Here is a 27285-nt window from a genome sequence, read left to right on the forward strand (position 1 = left end):
TCTCTTTCTTTCTTTCTTTCTTTCTTTCTTTCTTTCTTTCTTTCCTCCTTTCTTCTTTCTTTCCTGCCTGACTGCCTTCCTGACTTTCTTCCTTCCTCCCTTCCTCCCTCGCTCCCTTCCTTCTTTCTTCCCACCTCGGCCTCCCACAGTGCTGGGATGACTGGCGTGAGGCACCGTGCCTGCTGGGCCTAAAGATACACCCTTTGAAAGTAAGGCGCAGAGAGCGCCTTCCAGTCATCTGATGGATGGACTGATTGAGAGACGGCGTCTCACTCTGTCACCCTGGCAGTGGTGCCATCGTAACTCACTCACTGCAGCGTGGACGCTCCTGGGCTCAACCGATCCTTCCACCTCAGCCTCCAGAGTACAGTCCCTGAGACCGCACGCACGCGCCACTGTGCCCAGATCATTTTTAATTTTGTTTTTTTCCCGAGACAGACAGACGGGGTTTCGCTCTTGTTGCCCAGACTGCAGTGCGATGGCGTCATCTTGGCTCACCGCAACCTCTGCCTCCCGGGTTCAAGCGATCCTCCTGCGTCAGCCTCCCGAGTAGCTGGGATTGCAGGCATGCGACACCACGTCTGGCTGATTTGGTATTTTTAGTAGAGACGGGGCTTCTCCGTGTTGGTCAGGCTGGTCTCGAACTCCCGACCTCAGGTGATCCGCCCTCCCCGGCCTCGCGAAGTGCTGGGATGGCAGGCGTGAGCCGCCACGCCCGGCCTTCAATTTTGAATGTGTTTCCACAGACGGGGTCTCATCATTTTGTGGCAACCTTCCTGATCCGGCGACTCAAAGTGCTGGCGTGACGGGCGTGAGCCACTGCGCCTGGACTCCGGGGAATGATTCACGACCACGACCGCTGTACTGATTCTTTCTTTATCTTTCTTTCTTTCTTTCTTTCTTTCTTTCTTTCTTTCTCTCTTTCTTTCTCTCTTTCTTTATTTTCTTTCTTTCTTTCTTTCTTTCTTTCTTTCTTTCTTTCTTTCTTTCTTTCTTTTCTTTCTTTCTTTCCTTTCTTTCTCTCTCTCTCTTTCTTTCTTTTTATTGATGATTTTTTTTATTATTTATTTATTTGTTTGTTTATTTGGAGACGGAGTCTCGCTCTGGGCCAGGCGAGGCGAGGCTAGGCGCATCGCTTTGGGCGCCGCGGCACCGCCTTCTAGAGCCCCATTCATATGCACAGAGCCCTATTCCCTTCCTGGAGTTGGAGCTGATGCCTTCCATAGCCTTGGGCTTCTCTCCATTCAGAAGCTTTGACGGGCGCAACCCCACCCAGAGGCTGACTGCGGTTGAGGAATAGGGGGTGTGGTGGGGCTGGAAAGTGGGTCCCCTATTTTTCATAGCTCGGCCAAGATATCTCCCGACCCCCATCGCTTGCTCACCCTTTGTGATCCCCCGCCTCCACCGCCTTGGAGGCTCACTTCTTACTTTCATTTCTGTCTTTCTCCCTTTCTTGCGTTTGAGGAGGGGGGGGTGCGGGAATGAGGGTGTGTGGGGGGAGGGGGTGCGGGGTGGGGACGGAGGGGAGCGTCCCTCATCTAGAAGTGGGAACTTATAGATGAGACTTCTGCATGGACAGAACGAGGGGAACGAGAGACGCGGGAGCCTACTTGAGGGAGAAGGGGTGGAAGGAGAGACGGCTTCCGGAAAAGACAAAACACACAAAAAACGCGAAAACTGTCGGGTACGGCGCTGAGTATCCGGGTGATGAAATCATCTGCACACTGAACCCCCCAGTCAGAAGTGTACCTATGTGACAATCTTGCACGGGTATGCTTGAACAAGAAATGAAAGTTAGGGGAGAAAGAGAGAGACAGAGGGGGAGAGAGAGAGAGAGAGAGAGAGAGAGAGAGAGAGAGAGAGAGAGAGAGAGATAAAATGAAACACCACCTCCTTGACCTGAGTCAGGGGGTTTCTGGCCTTTTGGGGGAACGTTCAGCGACAATGCGGTATTGGGGTCTGTTCTTTCTTTGTTCTTTTCTTTTTTTTTTTTTTTTTTTGGACCTTCTCTCGCTCTGTCAACTGGCTCCTGCAACTGCGGTCTCCGCCTCTGGGGCTCAAGCCATTCTTTCAACTCAACCTCCTGAGTAGCTGGATCTACAGGCATTCACCACCATGCCCAGCTCATTTTTTTTTTTTTTTGTATTTTTTGTAGAGATGGGGTTTTGCCACGTTGCCCAGGCTGGTCTCGAACTCCTGAGCTCAAGCGATCTGCTCACCTTGGCCTCCTAAAGTGCTGAGATTACAGGTGTGAGCCACCGTGCCTGGCCTACGTTCCATTTCGTGGCATGATTTTTAGGAAGCGTTACTGTAATTTCCTCAGAATAGGATTTATGGACTAAAAATGTCATGGGGAAGACTCTCCGAAGCTGGCCCTAAAAGCTGCAATATCTGAGGGATAATGGCCCAGGGGATATCTGACAGGGTAGCGTTAAGAGAAGTAAGAGAGGACCGGGCGTGGTGGCTCATGCTTGCGATCCCAGTGCTTTGGGAGGCTTAGGCAGGAGGATTGCTTGAGGCCGGGAGTTCAAGGCCAGCCTAGGCAATAGAGCAGGGTCCCGTCTCTACAAAAAAAAAAAAAAAAAACAAAAAAATGTTTTAATTAGCCGGGTGTGGTGGTGCCTATCTGTGGTCCCGACTACTCCAGAGGCTGAGGCGGGAGGATCACTCGAGCCCACGAGTTTGAGGCTGCAGTGAACCGGTACTGTAGCACTGCGCTCCAGCCTGGGTGACAGTAAGAGACCCCGTCTGAAAAAGAATAAAAAAAGAGTGAATGACCATAGGGAAGGCACGGTGAGGTGGAACATTGTCACTGGCAGTTATAAGGAACAGAAACTCCATGGGTTTCAGAGTCAAAGGAAGACGTTAGGGCTTCTTCACCCAGAAATGCGTTCTAAGTCAAGGTCGACACAGTCAACTTTGACCTTGGGTCTCGGTTTTGCCTCCCTGCTGGTTTTTGCTAAGGATCCCTCTTGGATACAAGAGCCTTCCTGCTCATCGTGGAAATAACACACGAAAGCCACCTGATGACGGTGTTATGAGTTTCCTATTGCTACTGTCACAAAATTACCGTAAAATGGGTGGCTTACGGCAATCAAAATGTATTACCTTATAGTTCTGGAGATGACAAACCCAAAATTAGTCTCTCTAGGCTAAAACAGGTGTCAGCAGAGCTGCATTCCTCTGGAGACTCTAGGAAAGAATCGATGGCTGTTACTTTTCCAGCTGCTAGAGGCTATCTGCGTGTCTTAGCCTGTGACCCCATTCTAGCAATCACGGCACCCTGACCTCTGCTTCCATTATTGCGTCTCTTTCTTTGATTCTTGCTCACCTGCCCTCTATTATAAGGACTCTTGTGATTCTATTGGGCCCACCTGGATAATCTGGGCTTCTCTTCCTGTCTCAAAATACCTAATCACATTTGTTAAGTTCTCTTTGCTATTTAAAGTAACATATCCACAGGTCCCAGGGATAAGGGTATGGACATAGTTGAGGAACCATTATTCTGCCTACCATCGGCAGTGTCTTCACTGAAGGACGGAAGGCATTTATCTATGCTGAACGTGGTGAGTCACTCAGGACCCGAAGAGCTCGAGGAGAATGGCTCGCTGTTCCAAAAGTAAAAGGATTTACTGTAGCCTAGTTTGTCGATTTAAAATCTTTAAACATTTAACATCACTTCTTGCTCCGAGAAACTCTCTCCTTAAATACAGCATCGTTATTTTTTAAATGAACCGAACGATGACGGCGATTTTTCTGTTCTGAAAACAGGAACGTGATGGTCGGCTTCTCTCCCAGAAACCTTTTACGTTTCTTTTTACCTGTGAGTGTCATGAAAATCATCTCTAACGTATGCGACCAGAGCGGCACACCGGCATGCTGCTGTGTCCTGGCTACAACTCTCCTGGGATGCTCACACCCGAGAGAGCGTGGCAGAATGGCCACTCGCTACTTTTGGCCCGATTAGAGGAGGATTTTGTTGCTGGGCGGGGGTCTACACTGACAAAACTTCAGACAGAAATGCTAGTCAGAGACTGAAGACTTCACTTCTCCTGCGATCGGTCAAATCCTGTCAATACTACCTCCTTCACCTCTTTCCATCCCTCCCCTTTCCTCTCCAACCTTATGCCTTTTCTCAAGGCGGTGTGACACATTGCAGGGATTCCCCAAAATGACTTGATCCTACTAACCATCTAGGGTGTGTATTAAACACGCAGATTCCTAGGCACCTCACTTAAAATTCTTTTATTCTAAGTCTTGGCACGGGCTCTGGAACCTAAGTGTGTGATAAATATGCCGAAGCGACCCTTCTTATTAGGCTAGGATGGGCGAAACTGACATGATGAAATAGGACGGGCTTAGAAATCGGGCACACCTTTCTTTGAACATTTTCCAAGCCGACGCACTTGCAAAAGTTACTTAGCTACTCTGATCCTGTAAAATGAAGGGTTCGTTGGTGGTGTGGAGAGTCGAATGGAATCGTCTGTGCGTTTCACTGCACACAAAGCCCAGGGTTCCACAGCTGCGAATGATCTTCTCTTACCACCCTTCGTGTCTCTCCCTAGAGTATCATACCTGTCATATTATAGTTTTCACAGCTGAGGGATGCTGACTGACTCTGCAAATGTCTCACAGAAAGACAACCGGAAACACTCGTCTAAGTCCTCTGCCAGGACCTTCCCTCTTTGTCCGGTTGTCAACTGCATCCTGTGATGACACAGGCTTTTCAGAGCTTCCTCTCATTCACGAGAAAACGGTGGGCTTCATCGTGCGAGACCTTGTACACCGTCGTGGGGATTTAGGCTTTTTCTAGTCCTCTGTGATTTTCCTTTCCTAAGGTCTTCAGACTAGATATCCTTATCTGCCTCCCTATTTTACCTACGATCCTGTCCCCTTCCCCAACCGTTGCTCCCTTGCGGGCAGTCTCTGCTCGACCAGGTCATTTTCCTCCTACTCTACGGGCGACAACTTTACAACTTTGTCCACCGTGTTTTTTACCTGTTCGCCTGCCACACTGTTCTTCAAAGTTCACGTCATATCGCTTTCCGTAAAACCTTCCACAGAATCCCCAGACTGACACCCCGTGAATACAGGTTGTCCTTAAACCTCGGGTTACACACGAGCCTTTAAAGAGGAACCACTCTATGTTGCTCAGCCAGCTGGTAGTCGTGGGCCCATGCTGTCTCTCTCCTTGGGAATAGGGACTTCTGCTTCTCCCACCTCAACGGTGTCTGCTGTAGGAACACACGTGGCTTTGATCGATATGCCAGGCGTTGTGAAATGCCTTCTCTAACAAATACTTCAGGCTTGAACACCTAATCTTGAGTGGTCATGGAACAGGTTTCTGGGAGGTCAGAGCAAATGCAGAGAAAACACATTCTACCTTCAACTGTACTTTGTCTCCACAGATATCCTAGAAATGCTGCAAGAAAGCCCCGATACTATGGGACATACGGGTAGAAAACTGAAGGACTGATACAATTTCCAGTAGCCCATAGGATAGGAAGCAAGAAAATGAGTTGCGTCCACAGTTAATAATAATCATAATGTGCTATAGACTTCAAAATTGCTAAAAGAATAGATTTGTAATATTCTCCCCCCAAAAAGGTCATAAGTTGGTGAGGTGATGAATATGTTGCTTAGCTTGATTGAGTCTTTCTACAATGTATACGTAGATCGAACTATCACGATATACCTCATACGTGTACGCCGTTATTATTTGTCCATTAAAAATATATTTAAAATGAGTTAAGCATCCTTTTCTATGCTTTTAGAGCTGCCTCTGCCTTCCCGAACTACCCCAGTATTCGCTCCCCCACACCCTGGGTAGTCAGCCACTGACAGGAGAGGCTCTGCTTCCCTGGTTCCAGTGATTCTTCTTCGGTAGCTGGGATGACAGGCACGCACCACCACAGCTGGCTCATTTTTCTATTTTTAGTAGGGACGGGGTTTCTTCTTGTCGGCCACCCTGGTATCGAACTCCTGGCCTCAAGTGATCCGCCCTCCTGGGCCTCCCAAAGTGCTGGGACGACAGGCCTGCGCCGCCGGGATCTCAGCCTTTAAAAGCGCGGGCCCTGCCACCTTTCGCTGAGGCCCTTACGCTCTGAATGATGTGTCTGTCCTCTCTGCCGTAGGTTGACTCCTTGTGTCCCCTATGCCATTGCACTCTAGCCTGGGCAGCAAGAGCGAAACTCCGTCCCCCCACCTCCCCGCGTAATAAATAAATAAATAAATACATACATACATACATACATACATACATACATACATACATACACACACACACAAATACATTAAAAACATCTCTACACATGACCTATAACTATGTGTTCCCGTGAGTGATTTCTAAGAAATGGCACTGTACACTGAACGCAGTGGCTCACGTCTGTCATCCCGAGGTCAGGAGTTCGAGACCAGCCTGGCCAACGTGGTGAAACCCCGTCTCTAGTGAAAATACGAAACCGGAGTCGGGCGCGGTGGGGCAGGCGCCTGTACTCCCAGCTGCTCGGGAGGCCGAGGCGGAAGAATGGCCTGAACCTGGCAGGCGGAGGTTGAGGTGACCCAAGATCGCGCCACTGCACTACAGCCTGGGCGGCAGAGTGAGACTCGGTCTCCAAATAAATTAATAAATAAGTGAAAGAAAGAAAAAAAGCAAAGAAAAGAAAGAGAAAATGAAACAAAAGGCACCGTATCACTCCTAGGCTACGACCTTCTCTCTTTCTATCTGTTTCTCTCTTGTCTCTCTCTGTTCCTCTCTTTCTCTCTCTGTCTCTTTCTCTGTCTGTCTGCCTGTCTGTCTCTTTCTTTCTCTCTGTCTCTGCCTCTCTCTCTCTCTCTCTCTCTCTGCCTGTCTCACCGTATCTGTCTTGTCTTACTCTCTTTCTCTGCCTGTCTGTCTGTGTCTCTCTCTCCCTGCCTGTCTGTGTCTCTCTCTCTCTTTCTGTCTGTTTCTGTCTCTTTCTCTGTCTGTCTGCCCCTCTCTTTCTCTTTCCGTGTCTCTCTGTCTCTCTCTCTCTCTGCCTATCTTCTGTCTGACTCTCTCTCTCTGCCAGTCTGTCTCTTTCTCTGTCTGTCTCTCTCTTTCTCTCGGTTTCTCTCTGTCTCTCTCTGTCCATCTCTGTCTTTCTCTGTCTGTCTCTCTCTTTCTTTCTCTCTGTCTCTCTCTCTCTCTCTCTCTCTCTCTCTCTCTCTCTCTGTCTGCCTCTCTCACTGTGGCTGTCTTCTGTCTTACTCTCCTTCTCTGTCTGTCTGTCTCTCTCTCTCTCTCTCTCTCTCTCTCTCTCCCTCCCTCCCGTTCTATTTCTCTCTCTCTGTCTCTCTCTCTCTCTTCTGTCTGTTTCTCCCTTTCTCTCTCTGTCTGTCTCTGTCTTTCTCTGTCTGTCTCTTTCTCTGTCTCTCTCTCTCTCTCTCTCTCCCCGCCTGTCTCACTGTGTCCGTCTTCTGTCTTATTCTCTTTCTCTGCCTGTCTGTCTGTCTGTCTCTCTCTCTCCCTTCCTGTCTGTTTCTCTCTCTCTCTCTTTCTGTCTGTTTCTCTCCGTCTCTCTCTGTTTTTCTCTGTCTGTCTCTTTCTCTATCTGCCTCTCTCTTTCTTTTTCTGTGTCTCTCTGTGCCTATCTTCTGTCTGTCTCTCCTTCTCGGCCTGTCTGTCTGTCCCTCTCCCTCCCTTTCTGTTTCTCTCTCTCTCTCTCTCTCTCGCTCTCTCTCTGTGTGTCTCTCTCTCTTTCTGTCTGTTTCTCTCTGTCCATCTCTGTCTTTCTCTGTCTGTCTCTCTCTTTCTTTCTCTCTGTCTCTCTCTCTCTCGGCCTGTCTCTCTCACTGTGTCTCTCTTCTGTCTTACTCTCCTTCTCTGCCTGTCCATCTGTCTGTCTCTCTCTGGCTCTTCTCTGCCTGTCCATCTGTCTCTCTCTCTCCCTCCCTTTCTGATTCTCTCTCCCTCTCCCTCTCTGTGTCTCTCTCTTTCTGTCTGTTTATCTCTTTCTCTGTCTGTCCGTCACTGTCTTTCTCTGTATGTCTCTTTCTCTGTCTGTCTGTCTCTCTTTTTTCTCTGTCCTTCTGTCTCTCTCCGTGTGCCTATCTTCTGTCTTACTCTCTTTCTCTGCGTCTCTCTCTCTCTCTCTCTGTCTGTCTGTCTGTCTCTCTCTCTCTTTCTGTCTGTTTCTCTCTATCTCTCCCCATCCATCTCTGTCTTTCTATGTCTGTCTCGTTCTCTGTCAGTCTGTCAGACGCCCCGTGCCGGGGAGGGCCCTGCCCCTTCCATGAAAGTGAGAAGCGCGGGCTTAGGTGCTTCGAGGGGCCGAGAGGAATGTGGACAGACGGGCCTTGCTGGGCTTCCCCACTCGGTGTATGATTTCGGGAGGTCGAGGCCGGGTCCCCACTTGGATGCGAGGGGCGTTTTCAGACGTTTCTCTCTGTCACGTGTGGCGTCTGTACTTCTCCTAGTTCCCTGATAAGCTCCTCGACTTAAAAAGAAACAGTTAAGGCCGGGCGTGGTGGCTCACGTCTGTCATCCCAGCACTTTGGGAGGCCGAGGCGGGTGGATCATCTGAGGTTGGGAGTTCGAGACCAGCCTTGCCAACACGGCGAAACCCCGTCTCTACTAAAAATACAAAACTGAGTCTGGAGCGGTGGGTGGGGCGGGTGCCTGTGATGCCAGCTACTCGGGAGGCTGAGGCGGGAGAATCGCTGGAACCTGGGAGGCGGAGGCTGCAGTGAGCCGAGATCGCGCCACTGCACTACAGCCCAGGCTGCAGAGTGAGTGAGACTCTGTCTCTAAATAAATAAATAAATAAATAAATAAATAAATAAATAATAAATAAATAAATACATAAATTCTCTTCCGTGCTGACTGACACTTGCGGGCATCGGTTGTCTTCGGGCATCACCTAGCGGCCACTGTTATGGGAAGTCGACGTGACGCGGAGGGAGGTCTCGCCGACTTCACCGAGCCTGGGGCAACTGGTTTCTCTCTCTCCCTTCCGGAGGCCCCTCCCTCTCTCCCTCGTTGCCTAGGGAACATCCGCCCTGGCGGGGGCCCTATTGTTCTTTGATCGGCGCTTTAGTTTTCTTTGTGTTTTGGTTTCTTTCGTGCGCATAGACTCTTCGACTTGGGCTTTAGTTTAATTTTCGAGTCGCCCCCACGGCTCCCCCACTACCCACGTCCCGTTACGTTCATTTAGTGAGTCAGTTAGGTGGGTTGCCCCCCAAACCCCTGCCCCCCCGCCTCCCAACACCCTGCTTGGAAACTTTCCGGATCCACCCCGGTGTGCCTCGGTCTTCTCTCCCCTTCCCCCACCCCTTGCCGGCGATCTCATGCTTGCCAGGCTGACATTTGCATCGGTGGGCGTCAGGCCTCACTCAGTGGCCACCGTTTTTGAAGATGGGGGCGGCACGGTCCCACTTCCCCAGAGGCAGCTTGGGCCGCCGATGGCGGAGCCCCTGACCCGCGTGGGCAAGCGGGCGGGTCTGCAGTTGTGGGGTTTCTCCCCCCGCTCCCCTCCTCAGGCCTCCCTCCCTGGGAAAGCTTCACCCTGGCTGGGTCTCAATCACCTTTTATCATGATGTTTTAGTTTCCCCTCCCTCCCTCCCTCCCTCCCTCCCTCCCTCCCTCCCTCCGGCCAGCAGAGTTTCACAATGGGAACGGCGTCACAGCTCTAGTCTGGGCCTTCTCAGTATTTGCCCGAAATAGAAACGCTTTCTGAAAACTAATACTTTGCTCACTTAAGATTTCCAGGGACGGTGGGGGGAGGGGGGACGGATAGCATGAGGAGATACACCTAATGCTAAATGACGAGTTAATGGGTGCAGCACACCAACATGGCACATGGATACATAGGTAACACACCCGCACATTGTGCACGTGTACCCTAAAACTTAAAGTACGAAAAAAAGAAAAAAAGATTTCCAGGGACGGTGCCTTGGCCCGTGTTTGTTGGCTTGTTTTGTTTTGTTCGTGTTTTTCCTTTTTCGTATGTCTTTCTTTTCAGGTGAAGTAGCGATCCCCAGTTTTCAGGAAGACGTCTATTTTCCCCAAGACGTGTCAGCTGCTGTTTTCTCCTGTTGTTAACTAACGCTTTTCTGCATCTCTCCACGTGCAGTGAGAGCCGGTTGATGTTGACTATACTTCATAACATCTTATTTTCTAGAAATCCGTAAGCGAATGCTGCTGCTGCTCTTGTTGCTGTTGCTGTTGTTGTAGTTGTCGTCGTCGTCGTTGTCGTCGTCGTCGTCGTCGTCGTCGTTGTTGTTGTTCTTGTTGTTGTTTTCAAAGTATACCCCCGGCCACAGTTTATGGGATCAAAAGCATTATAAAATATGTGTAATTATTTCTGGAGCACGCCTTTCTTCCCCTTCTCTCTGTGTCTCTGTCTGTCTCTGTCTCTCTCTTTCTCTTTCTCTGTCTTCTCTCTCTCTCTGCCTGTCTGTTTCTCTCTGTCTCTGTCTCTCTCTCTTTCCGTTTCTCTCCGTCCGTCTCTGTCTTTCTCTGTCTGTCTGTCTCTCTCTTTCTTTCTCTCTGTCTCTCTCTCTGACTGTCTCTCTCACTGTGTCTGTCTTCCGTCTTACTCCCTCTCTCTGCCTGTTTGTCTGTCGGTCTGCCTCTCTCTCTCTCTCTCTCTCTCTCTCTCTGTCTGTCTGTTTCTCTCTGTCTCTGTCTCTCTCTCTTTCTGTTTCTCTCTGTCCGTCTCTGCCTTTCTCTGTCTGTCCGTCTCTCTCTATCTTTCTCTCTGTCTCTCTCTCTGCCGGTCTCTCTCACTGTGTCTGTCTTCTGTCTTACTCTCTTTCTCTGCCTGCCTCTCTCTCTCTCTCTGTCTCTCTTTCTGTCTGTTTCTCTCTGTCTCTCTCTGTCCGTCTCTGTCTTTCTCTGTCTGTCTCTTTGTCTGTCTGTCCGTCTTTCTCTTTTTTCTCTCTGTCTCTGTCTCTCTCTCTCACTGTGTCTGTCTTCTGTCTTATTCGCTTTCTCTGCCTGTCTGTCTCCCTCTCTCTCTCCCTCTCTGTCTATTTGTCTCTCTCTCTCTGCCCATCTGTTTCTCTCTCTGTCTCTGCCTGTCTCTCTCTCTTTCTGTGTCTGTCTTGTGTCTTACTGTCTTTCTCTGCCTGTCTGTCTGTCTCTCTCTGCCTCCCTGTCTGTCTGTTTCTCTCTCTCTCTCTCTCTTTGTCTGTGTCTCTCTCTTTCTGTCTGTTTCTCTCTGTCTGTCTGTCTGTCTTTCTCTCTCTCTGTCTCTTTTTCTCTGTCTGTCTCTTTCTTTCTCTCTGTCTGTCTGTCTCTGTCTCTCTCCCTCTCTCTCTCTCTCCCTCTGTGTGTGTCTGCCTTCCATCTTACTCTCTTTCTCTGCCTGTCAGTCATCCTGTCTGTCTGTCTCTCACTCTGTCTGTCTCTCTCCCTCTCTCTCTCTCTCTCTCCCTCTGTGTGTGTCTGCCTTCCATCTTACTCTCTTTCTCTGCCTGTCAGTCATCCTGTCTGTCTGTCTCTCACTCTGTCTGTCTCTCTCCCTCTCTCTCTCTCTCTCCCTCTGTGTGTGTCTGCCTTCCATCTTACTCTCTTTCTCTGCCTGTCTGTCTGTCTCTCACTCTGTCTGTCTCTCTCCCTTCCTGTCTCCCTGTTTCTTTCTGTTTCTTTCGGTCTCTGTCCATCTCTGTCTTTCTCTATCTCTCTCTCTGTCTTTCTCTCTTTGTGTATCTTTGTCTCTCTCTGTCTGTCTCTCTCTATCTCTATCTCTGTCTCTGTCTCTCTGTCTCTCTCTCTCTCTCTCTCTCTCTCTCTCTCTTGCTCGCTCGCTCGCTCGCTCTCTGGCTCTCGCTATCTCCCGCCCTCTCTTTCTTTGCAAAATAAGCTCAAGTACATCTAATCTCATCCATTACCAAGGCCTGAATTCTTAGCATCAGACATCCCAGATTTGATCTCCCTACAGAATGCTGTACAGAACTGGCGAGTTGATTTCTGGACTTGGATACCTCATAGATACTACATATGAATAAAGATCCAACCCTAAAATCTGGAGTTGCTTCTCCCTCGACAGTCTCGAAAGATCATGCCTCTGTTCACCTAGGATGCTGGGAGGGTTTTCTCAATGTGCATCTGCCCGTGTCCTAAGTGACCTGTGACCGAGCCCCGTCCGTTCTGTCTCAAATATGTATCTGCAGACACTTCTCTCCATTTCCACAACTACCCACGGCCCCCTGTGGAACCACTGGCTCTTTGAAAAAAAAAATCCCAGAAGTGGTTTTGGGTTTTTGGCTGGAGGCCTAAGCCTGCTGAGAACTTTCCTGCCCAGGATTCTGTGTGAACAAAAGTGCCTCTGCTGGGAGCTGGGATCCTCGGGACGGTGCTTGCTAGCGCTGGATGAGTCTCTGGAAGGACGCACGGGACTCCGCAAAGCTGACCTGTCCCACCGAGGTCAAATGGATACCTCTGCATTGGCCCGAGGCCTCCAACGTACATCACGGTCACCGACCGTCACCGTCAGCATCCCTGTGAGCCTGCCCAAGGCCCCGACTCTGGGGAGACTCCTGGGAGCCCGGCCTTGGTCGGCTAAAGTCCAGAGGCACGGTGACTTCCACCCACAAGGTCCCCACTGAACTGCGAAGATGTGGAGCGTAGGTCAGAGAGGGGACCGGGGTGGGGGGTGGGGGAGACGTCCTGACAGGCGAGGAGTTCCCTAGGCTCTGGCCACCCCACCCACGTCCCACGTCCCGGGCACCCGCGGGACACCGCCGCTTTATCCCCTCCTCTGTCCACAGCCACCCCCACCACACCCCGCAACCCACGCACACACGCTGGAGGTTACAAAACCACACGGCGTGAATAGGGCCTGGCGGAGCGAGAGCCCATTTCACGAGGCGGGGCGGGGGGTGGGGTGCGGGTTGTGGGGTCTGTAGAGAGCCCGATTCTCCCTCTTGGGTGGCTACAGGCTAGAAATGAATATTGCTTCTTGGGCGGAGGGGCTTCCTTAGGCCATCACCGTTTGCGGGACTATCTCTCAAACCCTCCCTTGAGGCCACAAAATAGATTCCGCCCCACCCCTCGACGTTCCCCGCCCCGGTGCTGGATGTATCCTGTCAAGAGACCTGAGCCCGACACGTTGAGCTAAACACCTTCATTGGCTTTGCGTGTTTGTTTCTTTCTGAGATGGAGTCTTGCTCTGTCGCCCAGGCTGGAGTGCAGTGGCGTGACCTCGGCTCACTGCACCCTCTGCCTCCTGGGTTCCAGTGATTCTCCTGCCTCAGCGCCACCAGGCCCGGCTCATTTTTTTATTTTTAGTAGGCACGGGGTTTCACCCTGTCTCATTGGTTTTTACTGGAGATTCTAGATTCGAGCCACAGCTAATGCCGTGCCACAGAAAGACTTCTTTTTTCTTTTTTTTTTTTTTTGAAAGCGCAACGTATCTGCTGTATTTGAGTGGCTTCGTATATCATTGTAGTTGTGTTATAGATGAAGAAAAGGTATTAAACCCCGTGCTGATGATAGTGAAAGCGAAAACGAAGGAAAGGCTACCTATTTTGTAGTTAAAATATAGTGGCTCAGAATTCAGAGCTACCTAAATACGTCAGCATTTACACTCTTCCTAGGAAAAGCTTGCCGATCTGAATATTCCTCCTTTAAAGACGATTTTTGATAGGGTGAAGTTTTTTAAGAATGCGACTCCTGCAAAATAGCTGAACAGACAATACGCATTGACAGAAAACAACACGAGGATCCCCCGGACTTGGGAAAAAAATCAAAAACAACACAAGTCTCATGAAGAACTGAGTTCTTAAAATATGACGGAGAACATAGCTATCGGAAGAGAAGGCGGTATCGGCAAGTTGATTGTTACGTTGGTCAGCAATAGCTAGCACTATGTTTTTGGCCACCTTTCAGGCCATGTAACTACTACAGCAAAATGAGACAGAATCCGTTAAACAACATATTCACAAATCAAAAAATGTTTTAGTAATAGAATGCTGCAGATTTAGAAGCAAATCAAATGATACAACTCCACTGCTGTAATACTTAACCCCAAAGATAACCGTATCTGACAAAAAAAAACTACCACAGAGTTATGACTTCAGAATTATAGTTTCTCCTGGTATTTATTTATGTTTTTTTTTTTTGTTTTTTTTTTTTTTTTTTTTAATTTTTTTTTTTTCCTCCAGACGGCCTCTCGCTCGCTCTGTCGCCCAGGCTGGAGTGCAATGGGGTGATCTCGGCTCACTGCCGCCTCCACCTCCCGGGTTCAAGCGATTCTCCTGCCTCAGCCTCCCGCGTAGCTGGGACTACAGGCGCCCTCCACCACGGCCACCTAAGTTTTATACTCTTAATACGGACAGGGTTCCACCACGTTGGCCAGGATGGTCTCGATCTCTTGACCTTGTGACCCGCCCGCCTCGGCCTCCGAAAGTGCCGGGATGGCGGCAGGCGTGAGCCACCACGTCCGGCCTTCTCTTGATGTGTAAACTATTTCTTTTCTTTTCTTTCTTTTTTTTTTTTTTTTTTTTTTTGAGACGGAGTCTCGCTCTGTCGCCCGGGCTGGAGTGCAGTGGCGCGATCTCGGCTCACTGCAAGCTCCGCCTCCCGGGTTCACGCCATTCTCCTGCCTCAGCCTCCCGAGTAGCTGGGACTACAGGCGCCCGCCAACACGCCCGGCTAATTTTCTGTATTTTTAGTAGAGACGGGGTTTCACCGTGTTAGCCAGGATGGTCTCGATCTCCTGACCTCGTGATCCGCCCGCCTGGGCCTCCCGAAGTGCTGGGATGACAGGCTTGAGCCACCGCGCCCGGCCACCTGATGTGTAAACTATGAAGTCAGTCCAGAAAAATACAACCAATGTCAACGGCACGTATGGTGTTGAGGCAGAAGTAGGACCAAACGTTTTCGTATCTTATTCGGTTGATAACAATATGACCTAGGCAGTAATTTCCGATGTGTCTACTGATACGCAAGTACAAAACAGTAAAACGGAGATACTGCTAAATAAAAGGGTACACTGACTTCTTAATAGTAACTCCATCAACTGGAACACTGTCAAAAAGCAGCAACCAGTGAATCGTTGCAATATTTTTTTCTATTATCCGATAAGTGGATTATGCTGTTCCTTTCCAATTTCCCAAGCACTTTTTGTCCCCATCACCATTTCGGTGTTCAAAGAAAAAGTAACACATCCAGTCACAAAACTAAAGAAACACACACACAAACGAAAGACAACTACAGTATCTGCAAAAGTTTGGTAGAAGACTGCAACTGTTGAGTATAAGGATCTGGTATTCCATTATCGGGAGTTAATTTAAGAGTTTGTTAAAGACATACATTTCGTAAGAGAGCATTTCAGTTAGACGTTATTGACCAGTATGTACCATCCCTAGGTATCTGTAACCAAATTCATGGCAATAAAGAGCTATCTAACGAGAAAAATCAGCGAGCACCGGCACCGTCGATAAGAGCTTGTCTTTACACTTCATTGCCGCTTACCATGCGTTACAATGTCTAGGATGGACTCTGATAGCATTTCGAAAACAAGCTAATGCTTTGTCCCATTCTACAGTGAAGACAAACTCCCGCCCTAATGCAGTAGAGGCCTAAGCATGATTTGGATCCACTTCGATAGCTCTCTGGAAGAATTTAATTGCCATATCGTGTCCCCGTTGCAAGCGGAAACAGTTCCCTGCGGCACGCCAGGCCTCTGGCTGGCGAATTTTTATCCACGTCTGTCAAGTCTTTTGACAGAACTCACAGAGCAACATCTTTTTGAGGATGCCAGAGTGTTGCGGAGCAGAGCTCCATGCCTTCGACCCTGTAATTCTCCATCCTTCTAACCTCTGAGAAGATTCTTTCAGCTTGCGTGGACTCTGAAAGCTCAAAATAGGCCCTTCCGATGTGGCACAGTACCCTACCGGCATCGTGGTGGGGAGAAGGTGGATGGCTCCAAATATCGATAGCTTGTGTGCAGTGGTGAGAACACAAAGCTACATAACCTTTCCCCCTTTCACGAAGAAGGCTCATCAAGCCTTCGGCTGCTGCTTTTCGTAGATTAAAAGCCTGAATCTGAGGTGTGATTGCGGATATTTTCCCTTCTGAAATGATGGAAGAGTCCAATTTTGTCATTTCCAGGCTGCCATCGATGTGAGGTCGAGTTACTCCTCCTTCGTTAGTTTTACTTTTTGTTTTTCTGTTTGGGATTTCAGGTGGACACTTCATTTTTAACTTTTTTCCTATTCTCCTTGGTTGTGGAGCTGTCACTAGTCAAGAGTCATGGATTTCTTCGAGGCAGTGCATTTAGGGGAGATGCCACAGTGGGGCTCGATACCTGAGGTGATGCCCTTGTTTGTGGACCAGAACTTTGTGTTTTTGCAAGAATTGGAGTTACCTCTCGGCTATGTCCACTCTGTGAGAAGACAGACTGTGCTCCAGTTCGGCCGATTCTGGCAACAGGCTTTTTTGAAGGGGCTCCGGTGGATGGCACGTCAGTGACAGGAGGTGTCTAATACTAGTGTAGTTTTGTAAATAGGATCCATCCATCTCCCGGACTTGGGGTTTCTAATGGCAAAATCCCAACACTTGGAGTTAATGGACTAACAGCTGCTGGTCGTCCTGATAAACTTCGACCAGCTTTTGGCTTCTTTTGAACCTGCGTAGATAATATGGAAGTTCCTGTTCCCAGTGGGACGGTATCAGGTGAAATGACAGCTGAATCAATGGAAGACACTGGGGAATCTGTATTCAAGGAGTACTTTGAATTGGAAGATTCTCAATTCAATCTGTTTAATTCAATTGTGTCCTGGGGTGTTTCCGTAAGAAGGGTCTCAGGCTGTCTGTGACATAAACTATGACGAGGTACTTGTGTGGTGCAACGGTTGGGCAGACCGTTGCTAAAGTTCTGTAAAGATGTGAATTTAAACGTTTGGTCAGGATCCGGCTTTTCACCTATTTCACAGAATGATTCAAAGGGATACCAGAAGAAAGGCTTGAAACGAAGGCCCTTTGGGTAACACTCCGATGCTTTGGCAAGCGGATCTGTCTTGCGATATACGTGTCCCAACGATGAGAGAGTAAAGCAAGCCGAATCACCAAACTCAATAACATATGAGTCACGATATCATCATGGCTTTTCTGTTTATTAAACACCCCACCGGATAAGATTCGTTCGCCTTCTGCAAGCTTGCTGAGATCAAGACGACATTTTGCAAGCAGGTATTTGCATTGAGGTGTAGCACAACTGTGTCCTTTCAAGAGTCTATATGCTTTGTAGGCCTTTCCTGAGCGGTAAGAACAGGTCTCCAGTAAAAACGAGGCTTCCTCTGAGTGTACTTCTGCATAAAGGCGTTCTGCGAGGAAAACCGCATCTCGGTAAGCATAGCGGTTTAGTGCTTGCCATATAGCTGCCCGGACGGGTTCCTGCAGCACCGTCATCCTCCGGGCTCAGGCCCACTTCCTTTCTGCAGTGCCTGAGGCACACCCCCCCGCCCCCTCCCCCCGTAGCGGCTCCTGGGCCTGCCGGCCCCGGCTCATTTAAAGTCACCAGCGACAGTTACCAGGGGATGGGGGAGGCCGAGCAAGAAATGACTTCTTTATCCTGCGGACTCCGGAGAGCCCGGCCCCTTGTGACCCATTGTAAACCGAGAGTCACCTCACGTTTGGAAACACGGGGTTTCCATGTTTCCGCTCCCAAGTTCGGTGGAGGGATGTGGCATGTAGGACGAAGGACTCTCTTCCTTCTGATTCGGTCTGCACAGTGGGGCCTAGGGCTGGGGCTCTCTCTGTGCGGACGGCGGACTCCCTCTACCTTGGGTTCCATCGGGCCCCACCCTGGAACACGGGCCTTGGCAGATTCTGGCCCTTCCTGGCCCTCAAGTCGCTGTCAGAAACCCCATCTCCGGCTCGGATGCCCCGAATGGCTGTGGCTCGCACCGCTCTGGAAACATTGGAAATCTCTCCTCTACGCGTGGCCACCTAAAACCACAGGAGCTCGGGACACACGTGCTTTCGGAAGAGAATGCTGAGAGTCTCTTGCCGACTCTCTCTTGACTTGAGTCCTTCATGGGTGTGTGGTTAAGACGTAGTGAGACAAGACGTATTAACTCGGGCCGGGTGCTGGTGGCTCACGCCTGCAACCCCAGCACTTTGGGAGGCCGAGGCCGTAGGATCCCTTGAGGAATCGCCTAACCCTGGGCAGGTTGAGGCTGCAGCCAGTGAGCCATAATGAATGGTGTCACTGCACTCCAGTCTGGGCGAAAGACAGTGAGGCCCTGTCACAGGCAGGCAGGCAGGCAGGCAGGCAGGCAGGCAGGCAGGCAGGCAGACAACAGCTGTATTATGTTCTTCTCAGGGTAGGAAGCAAAAATAACAGAACACAGCACTTAATTTTTTGGGGGGCGGGGGAAGGAGTTTCACTCTTGGTGCCCACGCCGGAGTGCAATGGCACCATCTCGGCTCGCCGCAACCTCCACCTCCCGTGTTCAAGTGACTCTCCTGCCTCAGCCTCCTGAGTAGCTGGGATTACAGGCATGGGCCACCACACCCGGCTGATTTTGTATTGTTAGTAGAGACGGCATTTCTCCATGTGGGTCAGGCTGGTCTCGAACGAACTGGCGACCCCAGTTGATCTGCCCGCCTCGGCCTCCCAAATTGCTGGGATGACAGGCGTGAGCCATCGCGCCCGGCCGGCTACATTTTTTTTTTTTTTTTTTTTTAGTTTTCAATTTTAATCCATGTATTTACTGACATTTATTTATTTATTTATTTATTTATTTATTTATTTATTTGTTTGTTTCTTTTCGAGACAGACTCTCGCTCTGTTGCCCAGGCTGGAGTGCAGCGGCGCGATCTCGGCTCACTGCAAGCTCTGCCTCCCGGGTTCACGACCTTCTGCCCCAGCCTCCCAAGTAGCTGGGACTACAGGCGCCCGCCACCGCGCCTGACTAACTTTTTGTATTTTGAGTAGAGACGGGGTTTCACTGCGGTAGCCACGATGGTCTCGATCTCCTGACCCCGTGATCCGTCCGTCTGGGCCTCCTAAAGTGCTGGGATGACAGGCGTGAGCCACCGCCCCCGGCCTATTTATCTATTTATTAACTTGGAGTCCAAGTTATGAAACCAGTTAGTTTTTGTGTTTTTTTTTAGGGACGAGGTTTCGCCACGTTGCCAAAGGCTTGGATCGAGGGATCCACCTGCCCTTGGCCTCCCAAAACTGCGGGGATGACAGGCGTGGACCTACCGCGCCCGGCTTCCCCACCTCCCCCCCGCCCCCACCCGCTTGTCTTCCCGCCGACAGTTTCACGGCAGAGTGCTTGGCTGGTGTGCTTAAATTCATTCTAAATAGAAATTTAGGACGTCACCTTCTGGCCTCACGGACTCTGAGCTGAGGAGTCCCCTGGTCTGTCTACCACAGGACCGTACACGTCAGGAGGACAAAAATCGTTTAAAATAAGTAATTTTGTGTTACAGACATACACGGATATACCAAAAACGCAGAAACCAGTCTTTTAGAAATGGCCTCAGTCCCGGTGTCTGTGCCAGTGATTCTTTTCGATTTGGACCTTGAGGGAGAGAATTCCCAGTCGGTCTCTGGTCTCTGGACGGAAGTTCCAGATGATCCGATGGGTGGGGGCTCAGGCTGCCTCCCCCCAGAGTCCCTGGTCGAGTAGTTGTGGGGATCGCCTGGGAGGGCGCGGTGACCCACTGTGCTGTGGGGGCCTCCATCCTTCCCCCTCCCCCATCCCCCTCCAGGCGATCCCAATTCATTCCGGGCTGACACTCTCATTGGTAGACGTCGGGCATCACCTAGCGGCCACTGTTACTCTGAAAAGGGAGGCCTCACAGAGGAAGGAATCTCAGGCCGCCTGCGCACAGCCTGGGGCAACTGTGTCTTCTCCACCGCCCCCACCCTCATCTCCAACTTCCTCCCTCCCTTGTTGCCAAGGGAAGCGCCACTTCGACGACTGGGTCTGATGGACGTTTGGTCAGGCCAAAACAAACAAACAAAGAAAATAACATAAAACTAAATAAATAAAATAAGTCAACACCATACAGTACGGTACGGTACGGTACGGTACGGTACGGTACGGTACGGTACGGTACGATACGATACGATACGATACAATACAATACAATACAATACAATACAATACGATACAATACAATAGGCCGGGCACGGCGGCTCATGCCTGTAATCCCATCACTTTGGGAGACAGAGCTGGGCGCGTCACCTGAGGTCGGGAGTTGGAGACAAGCCTGAAAAACATGGAGAAATCCCGTCTCAATTGAAAATACAAAATTAGCCCGGCGTGGTGCCACATGCCTGTAATCCCAGCTGCTAGGAAGGCCGAGGCAGGAGAATTGCTTGAACCCGGGAGGCGGAGGTTGCGGTGAGCCGAGATCGCGCCATTGCACTCCGGTCTGAGCAACAACAGCGAAACTACGTCTCCGAAAAATAAAATAAAATAAATAAACCCATAAATAAAAATCCATCAAGAAAATAAAAATAAAATAAAATAGAATAAAATAAATAAATAGGCCCTGTGCCGTGGCTCAAGCCTGTCATCCCAGCACTTCGGGAGGCCGAGGCCGGTGGATCACGAGGCGGTCAGACCAGCAGGGCCAGTATGGTGAAACCCGGTCTCTACTCAAAATACACAAAATTAGCCGGGCGCGGTGCTGTACGTCTGTAATCCCGGCTACTCGGGAGGCCGAGCTGAGGCAGGAGAATCGCTTGAACCTGGAAGGCGGAGGTTGCAGTGAGCCGAGATCGCGCCACTGCACCCCAGCCTGGCCGACAGAGCGAGACTCCGTCTCAAAACAATAAAAAGAAAAATGAAATGAAACAAAATAATTAAAAAGTGAGTTTCCGGGAGAAGAGGAAAAAAAGAAAACGAGCCCACAGTGACATACACATACGCCTCTCGCCTTTCGAGGCATCAAACACGTTACGAATGATGCGTGATTTTTTTGGTAACTGAATCTTTTTTTATTATCATGAGTTATATTTCTGAGACGGAGTCTCGGAGGACCGCCCTCCCTCCGTCCCACTCCCTGGTTGCCCAGACAATCTCAGAGACAGACCCTGGCTGGGCCAGATGGTTCTTCTCTTTGATCCTTTGTTTCCTTGTCTTTCTTCGTGTCTTTAACCCGCGTGGACTCTTCTGTTCGGGTTTTACAGACGGCAGCCCCACTTTAGGCCTTGTTAGTGGTGACTTTCCTGATTCTCCCCAGATGTAGTGAAAGCAGGTAGATTTGCCTTGCCTTTTCTTCTTTCTTTCTTTCTTTCTTTCTTTCTTTCTTTCTTTCTTTCTTTCTTTCGTTCTTTCTTTCTTCTTTCTTTATTTCTTGTTTCATTTTTTCCTTTAGTTTTTTTTGGAGACGGAGTTTCACTCTCGTTGCCCAGGCTGGAGTGCAATGGCGCCATCTCGGCTCACCGCAACCTCCGCAACCCAGGTTCAAGCGATTCTCCTACCTCAGCCTCCCGAGTAGCTGGGATTACAGGCCTGCACCACCACGCCCGGCTAATTTTGTAGTTTTAGTAGAGACGGGGTTTCTCCATGTTGCGGCTGGACTCAAACTCCTGACCTCAGGTGATCCTAGCACCTCGGCCTCCCAAAGTGTGGGGATTACAGGTGTGAGCCACCGTGCCTGGCCTCTTTCCTTCTCTTTCTTTCTTTCTTTCTTTCTTTCTTTCTTTCTTTCTTTCTTTCCTTCTTTCTTTCTTCCTTTCTTTCTTTCTTTCTTTCTTTCTTTCATTCTTTCTTCTTTCTTTCCTTTCTTTCTTTCTTTCTTTCTTTCTTTCTCTCTCTCTCTCTTTCTTTCCTTCTTTCTTTCCTTTCTTTCTTTCTTTCTCTCTCTCTCTCTCTTTCTTTCCTTCTTTCTTTCCTTTCTTTCTTTCTTTCTTTCTTTCTTTCTTTCTTTCTTTCTCTCTCTCTCTCTCTCTTTCTTTCTTCTTTCTTTCTTTCTTTCTTTCTTTCATCTTCTTTTTCTTTATTTTTTTTGACACAGAGTTTCACCCTTGTTGCCCAGGCTAGAGATCTCGGCTCACCGCAACCTCTGTCTCCCAGGTTCAAGCGACTCTCCTGCCTCCCTAGTAGCTGGGATTACAGGCATGTGCCACCATGCCCGGCTAATTTTGTATTCTTTGTAGAGATGGTGTTTCTTTACGTTGGTCAGGCTGGTCTCAAACTCCCAACCTCAGGTGATCCGCCTGCCTTGGCCTCCCAAAGTGCTGGGATTACCGGCGTGAGCCACCGTGCCTAGCCTCTTTCTTTCTTTCTTTCTTTCTTTCTTTCTTTCTTTCTTTCTTTCTTTCTTTCTCTTTCTTCTTTCTTTCTTGTTTCATTTTTTTCGTTTTTTTTTTTTTTTTTTGGAGACGGAGTTTCACTCTTGTTGCCCAGGCTAGAGATGTCGGATCACCGCAACCTCTGCCTCGCAGGTTCAAGCGACTCTCCTGCCTCCCTAGTAGCTGGGATTACAGGCGTGTGCCACCATGCCCGGCTAATTTTGTATTCTTTGTAGAGACGGTGTTTCTTCACGTTGGTCAGGCTGGTCTCAGACTCCCAACCTCCGGTGATCCGCCTGCCTTGGCCTCCCAAAGTGCTGGGATTACCGGCGTGAGCCACCGTGCCTAGCCTCTTTCTTTCTTTCTTTCTTTCTTTCTTTCTTTCTTTCTTTCTCTCTTTCTCTCTTTCTCTTTCTTTCTTTCTCTTTCTTTCTTTCTTTCTTTCTTTCACTCTTTCTCTCTGTTTCTTTTTTCTTTCTCTCTTTCTTTCTTCCTTTCTTTTTCTTTCTTCTGTTTCGTCTTTTTGAGACAGTTTCACTCTTGTTTCACCGGCTGGAGTGCAATGGCGTGATCTTGTCTCACCGCACCATCCGCCTCCCGGGTTCCGGCGATTTTCCTGCCTCAGCCTCCTGAGTAGCTGGGGTTACAGGGATGCACCCCCACGCCTGGCTGAAGTTTTGTATTTTTAGCAGAGACGGGGTTTCACCGTGTCGGTCAGGCTGGTCTCCAACTCCCGACCTCAGGTGATGCGCCCACCTCGGCCTCTCAAAATGCTGGGATGACGGGCGTGAGCCACCGCGCCGGCCTATTGACTTCTCGTAGGGTAGGTCTTTTTTTCCATTTCTATGTATGTACGTACGTTTACAGATGTAGACGTTTTTATACTTTTATATATAAACGTGAGTGCTTGTGTTGATGGGTCTATGTATATACAGATGCTTACGTGGATGTGTAAGTCAACATATTTGTATACGATAAATACATATACCTATTCTATACAGATACGGGTGCTTCTACGTAAATAAGTAAATATCGATATATAAGCAGTTACATAGAAACACATACATTTGTTTCTGTATAAAGAATGTTATATATGCACGTTTATAAATAGATAAACGTGTTTGTGACTGTTTGTCTCCGTGTTCTTTCCTGCTCTCTTTCTCTCCTTTATGCTTTTCTTCCTTCCTTTCTTCCTTTCTCTCCTTCCTTACGTTTTTCTTCCTTCTTCCTTCCTTTCCCTCTTTCTGTTCTTTTTTCTTTCGTGCTTTATGTGTGTTTCCTTCCCTGTCTTTGCTTCTTTTGTCCTTCCTCTCTGTTTGTGTTTCCCTTCTTGCCTTCGTGTCTTTCCTCGTTCTTTCTCTCTTTTTTCATGTTTCTTTCCTTTCTATCTCTCTTTGTAAAATGGAATGTTTAAGAAGTTTTGTTTCTTCGTCTCCGTTTTTTTTTTTTTTTTTTTTTTTTTTTTTTTATTATACTTTAGGGTTTTAGGGTACATGTGCACAATGTGCAGTTTTGTTACATATGTATCCATATGCCATGTTGATTTCCTGCACCCATTAACTCGTCATTTAGCATTAGGTGTATCTCCTAATGCTGTCCCTCCCCCCTCCCCCCACCCCACAACAGTCCCCGGAGTGTGATGTTCCCCTTCCTGTGTCCATGAGTTCTCATTGTTCAATTCCCACCTATGAGTGAGAACATGCGGTGTTTGGTTTTTTGTCCTTGCGATAGTTTACTGAGAATGATGTTTTCCAGTTTCATCCATGTCCCTACAAAGGACACGAACTCATCATTTTTAAATGGTCTCTGTGTTCTCCATTTTCTTCCTCCCTCCCCGCTCCCTTCCCTCCCTCCTTTCCTTTCACCGTCTGTCTCTTTTCTGCGTTCCCTCCCTGCCTCCCTTCCTCCTTCCCTCCCTGCCTCCCTCCCTCCCTCTTTCTCTTCCTCTGTCTGCCTTTGTGTGGGCTCTCGAAGAGCCTACGCATTCTGCGTCTCCCTGTGTCCTCAACGACCCGCGACCGAGTCCTCGTTTGTCCTGTCTCTCTCCCTCCCTCCCTCCCTCCCTCCCTCCGAGATGCATCTCCAAACACCCAGACGCCGTGAGTTGTCTTCTGACTCTGTCGCGGTCGATGCGGAGACGCGCTTTGGGGACGGTTTCTGTGGAGATGGGGGAGAGGGGCTGCGTTTTCGGCCCCGGGAAGAGCTTCTCGACTCACGGTTTCGGTTTTGCGGTCCACGGGCCGCCCTGCCGACCGGATCGCTCTCGCTGACGTTGGCGACGGTTGTCGGGCTCCATCTGGCGGCCGCTTTTATACCGTCCTCTGGGCTTCCGGAGCTGCGGTGGCAGCTGCCGAAGGAGGGGACCGTCCCTGCTGTGAGCGAGGCAGAGCTCCGGAAAGCCCGCGGTCGTCAGCCGGGCTGGCCCGGTGGCGCCAGAGCGGTGGCGCGTCGCCTGTGACTCAGAGCTCGGGCGTGCAGGTTTATGTGGGGGAGAGGCTGTCGCTGCGCTTCTGAGCCCGAGCCGGGTGTGGGGACTGCCCGGGCCGGTCGACCAGCACGCCGCGGCTCCCGAGGCCCGAGCCGCGACCCGCGGGGACCGGCCGCGCGTGGCCCGGGAGCCTGGGGACGCCATTTGCCGGGCCCGCGCGCGTCCTGGCCGTCTGAGGCGGCGGTCGAATTTGTTTCCGCGTCCCCGTGGGGGAGCCGGGGACCGTCCTGCCCCCGTCCCTCGGGTGCCGGGGAGCGGTCCCTCTGCCAAGTCATCTTTTCTGGCGAGTCCCCGTGAGGAGTCGGGGAGCGCTCCCTGAGCGCGCGTGCGGCCCCGAGAGGTCACGCCCGGCCGGCCTTCGGTCCCCCGCGTGTCCCGGTCGTACGAGGGGCCGGCCGAAAATGCTTCCGGGTCTCGCTCCGGAGATGCGGGCCGGCCCCTGCGTGTGGCACGGGTGGCCGGGAGGGCGTCCCTGGCCCGGGGCTGCTCCCGCGTGTGTCCTGGGGTAGACCAGAGGGTCCGGGGTGCTCCGTGTCTGGCTGCGATGGTGGCGTTTTTGGGGACAGATGTCCGTGTCGTGGGTCCCCTGGGCCGGCGGCGGTGTCGGTGACTCGCCCTCCTGCCCCCGGGGCAGGTATATCTCTCACTGCGAGTCGGCATTTTGGGCCACCGGGTTATTGCTGACACGCTGTCCTCTGGCGACCTGTCGCTGGAGAGGTTGGGCCTCTGGATGCGTGCGGGGCTCTGGCCTACCGGTGACCCGGCTAGCCGGCCCTGCTCCTGCTTGAGCCGCCTGCTGGGGCCCGTGAGCCTGCTGCTCTCTCGTGCATCCGAGCGCCCCGACTCCCGCCCCCCGGTGCCGGCCCGGGTCCGGGTCTCTGACCCCCCGCCTGGGGGCGGCGGGGAAGGCGGCGAGGGCTACCCTGCCCCCGTGCGCTCCCCGCTGCGGGCACCCGGGGCGGCCGTGACAACCCCACCCCGTTGGCTCCGTGCCGCGCGTGTCAGGCGTCCTCGTTTCCGCTGGGTTGTCCGCCGCCCCTCCCCCCCCCCCAGAGCGGGGAACGGCCGGGCTGATCGGCTCGCTGGCTGGCCGGCTGGCCGCCTCCCGCTCCTTGGGGGGGGCTCCTCGTGATCGATGTGGTGGCGTCATGCTCTCCCGGGCAGGGTCCGAGCCGCGACGGGCGAGGGGCGGACATTCGTGGCGAATGGGACCGTTCTTCTCACTCCGCCCGCGGGGGCCCCTCGTCTCTCCTCCCCGCCTGCGGGTGGTGCGCTGGGGAAGGCGAGGGGCGCGGAACCCGGCCCGACCTCGCTGTCCCGTCCCTGCCTTCCGCCACGCGGCGTGGGTCGGCGGGGTCCTCTGACGCGGCGGGCACCCCTCGCTCTCGCCTCCTGTGCTTGTCGACTCGCGGGCGGCCCCCCTCCGCGGCGGTGGGGTGCCGTCCCGCCGGCCCGTCGTGCTGCCCTCTTGGGGGTCGCGCGAGCGTGGGCTCCGCCTGGGCCTTTGCGGTGCTCCTGGAGCGCTCCGGGTTGTCCCTCAGGTGCCCGAGGCCGAGCGGTGGTGTGTCTTTCCCGCCCCCGGCGCCCCCTCTTCCGGTCGCCGCCGCGGCGTCCGCGCGTGGGTCCTGAGGGAGCTCGTCGGTGTCGGGGGGTCGAGGCGGTGGAGTGAGACGCGCCCCTCCCACGCGGGGAAGGGCGCCGCGTGGTCCGGCGAGCGCACGTGTCCCGTGCTTCCCCCCTGGCGGGTGCGCGCGGGGCCCGTGTGAGCGATCGCGGTGGGCTCTCGGGCCGGTGACGCGTGCGCCGGCCGGCCGCCGAGGGGCTGCCGTCCCGCCTCTGACCGGCCGTGTGTGGGTTGACTTCGGAGGCGCTTCGCCTCGGAAGGAAGGAGGCCGGTGGAGGTGGGAAGGGGGGCGGGGCCTCGGGGGGTTGCGCGCATGCGCACCAGCCGGGTCTCCCCCCCCCCCCCCCCCCGCCCTGACCGCGAACGCTCGAGGTTGCCGCACGCGGCTGTGCGTTTCCTCCTACCGCAGGCCCCTCCCTCCCATCCCCGGGCGTCCCCGAGCGCCTCCGCGGGCCCGACGAGGGGCGACTGGCGGGTGGGGAGAGTGACCCGCCCTCGGTGAGAAAGCCTTCTCTAGCGATCCGAGAGGCGTGCGTTGGGGTACCGGATCCCCCGGCCCGCCGCCTCTCTCTGTGCGTGATGGTAGCGCTTGCCGTAGCGACTCGCTCGCGGCGGACCCTCCTCCGCTTCCCCCCTCGGTGGGGTGAGGGGGGGGAGAGCGAGGGTTCCGCCGGCCCCCGACCGCGGTGGTGGGGGCCGAGCGTGGCTCGTCGCCTACTGTGGCCCGCGCCTCCCCCTTCCGAGTCGGGGGAGGATCCCGCCGGGCCGGGCCCGGCGTCCTAGCGGTTCGGAGGCTGTGCCGCGAGCGGTGGGGTGTGCGCGGCGTTCCGTCCGGCGCGTGACCCCTCTCCGCCGTCGAGCCGGCTCTCCGCCCGCTCCCGTGCCGAGTCGCGACCGGTGCCGGCGCCCGCGTTTGCGTGGCAAGGGTTCGGGCCGCCTGG

At 51.9% G+C, this 27285-nt stretch overlaps 1 pseudogene; it reads right to left on the bottom strand.

Annotated features, from left to right (window-relative positions):
• Positions 1–15221: 15221 nt before the first annotated feature.
• LOC134736108 (cell division cycle protein 27 homolog) lies at positions 15222–18546 on the bottom strand (annotated as a pseudogene).
• Between the last annotated feature and the right edge of the window lie 8739 nt (positions 18547–27285).

Source organism: Symphalangus syndactylus, chromosome Y, assembly GCF_028878055.3.
Source record: "Symphalangus syndactylus isolate Jambi chromosome Y, NHGRI_mSymSyn1-v2.1_pri, whole genome shotgun sequence".
Classification (NCBI taxonomy): Eukaryota; Metazoa; Chordata; class Mammalia; order Primates; family Hylobatidae; genus Symphalangus; species Symphalangus syndactylus.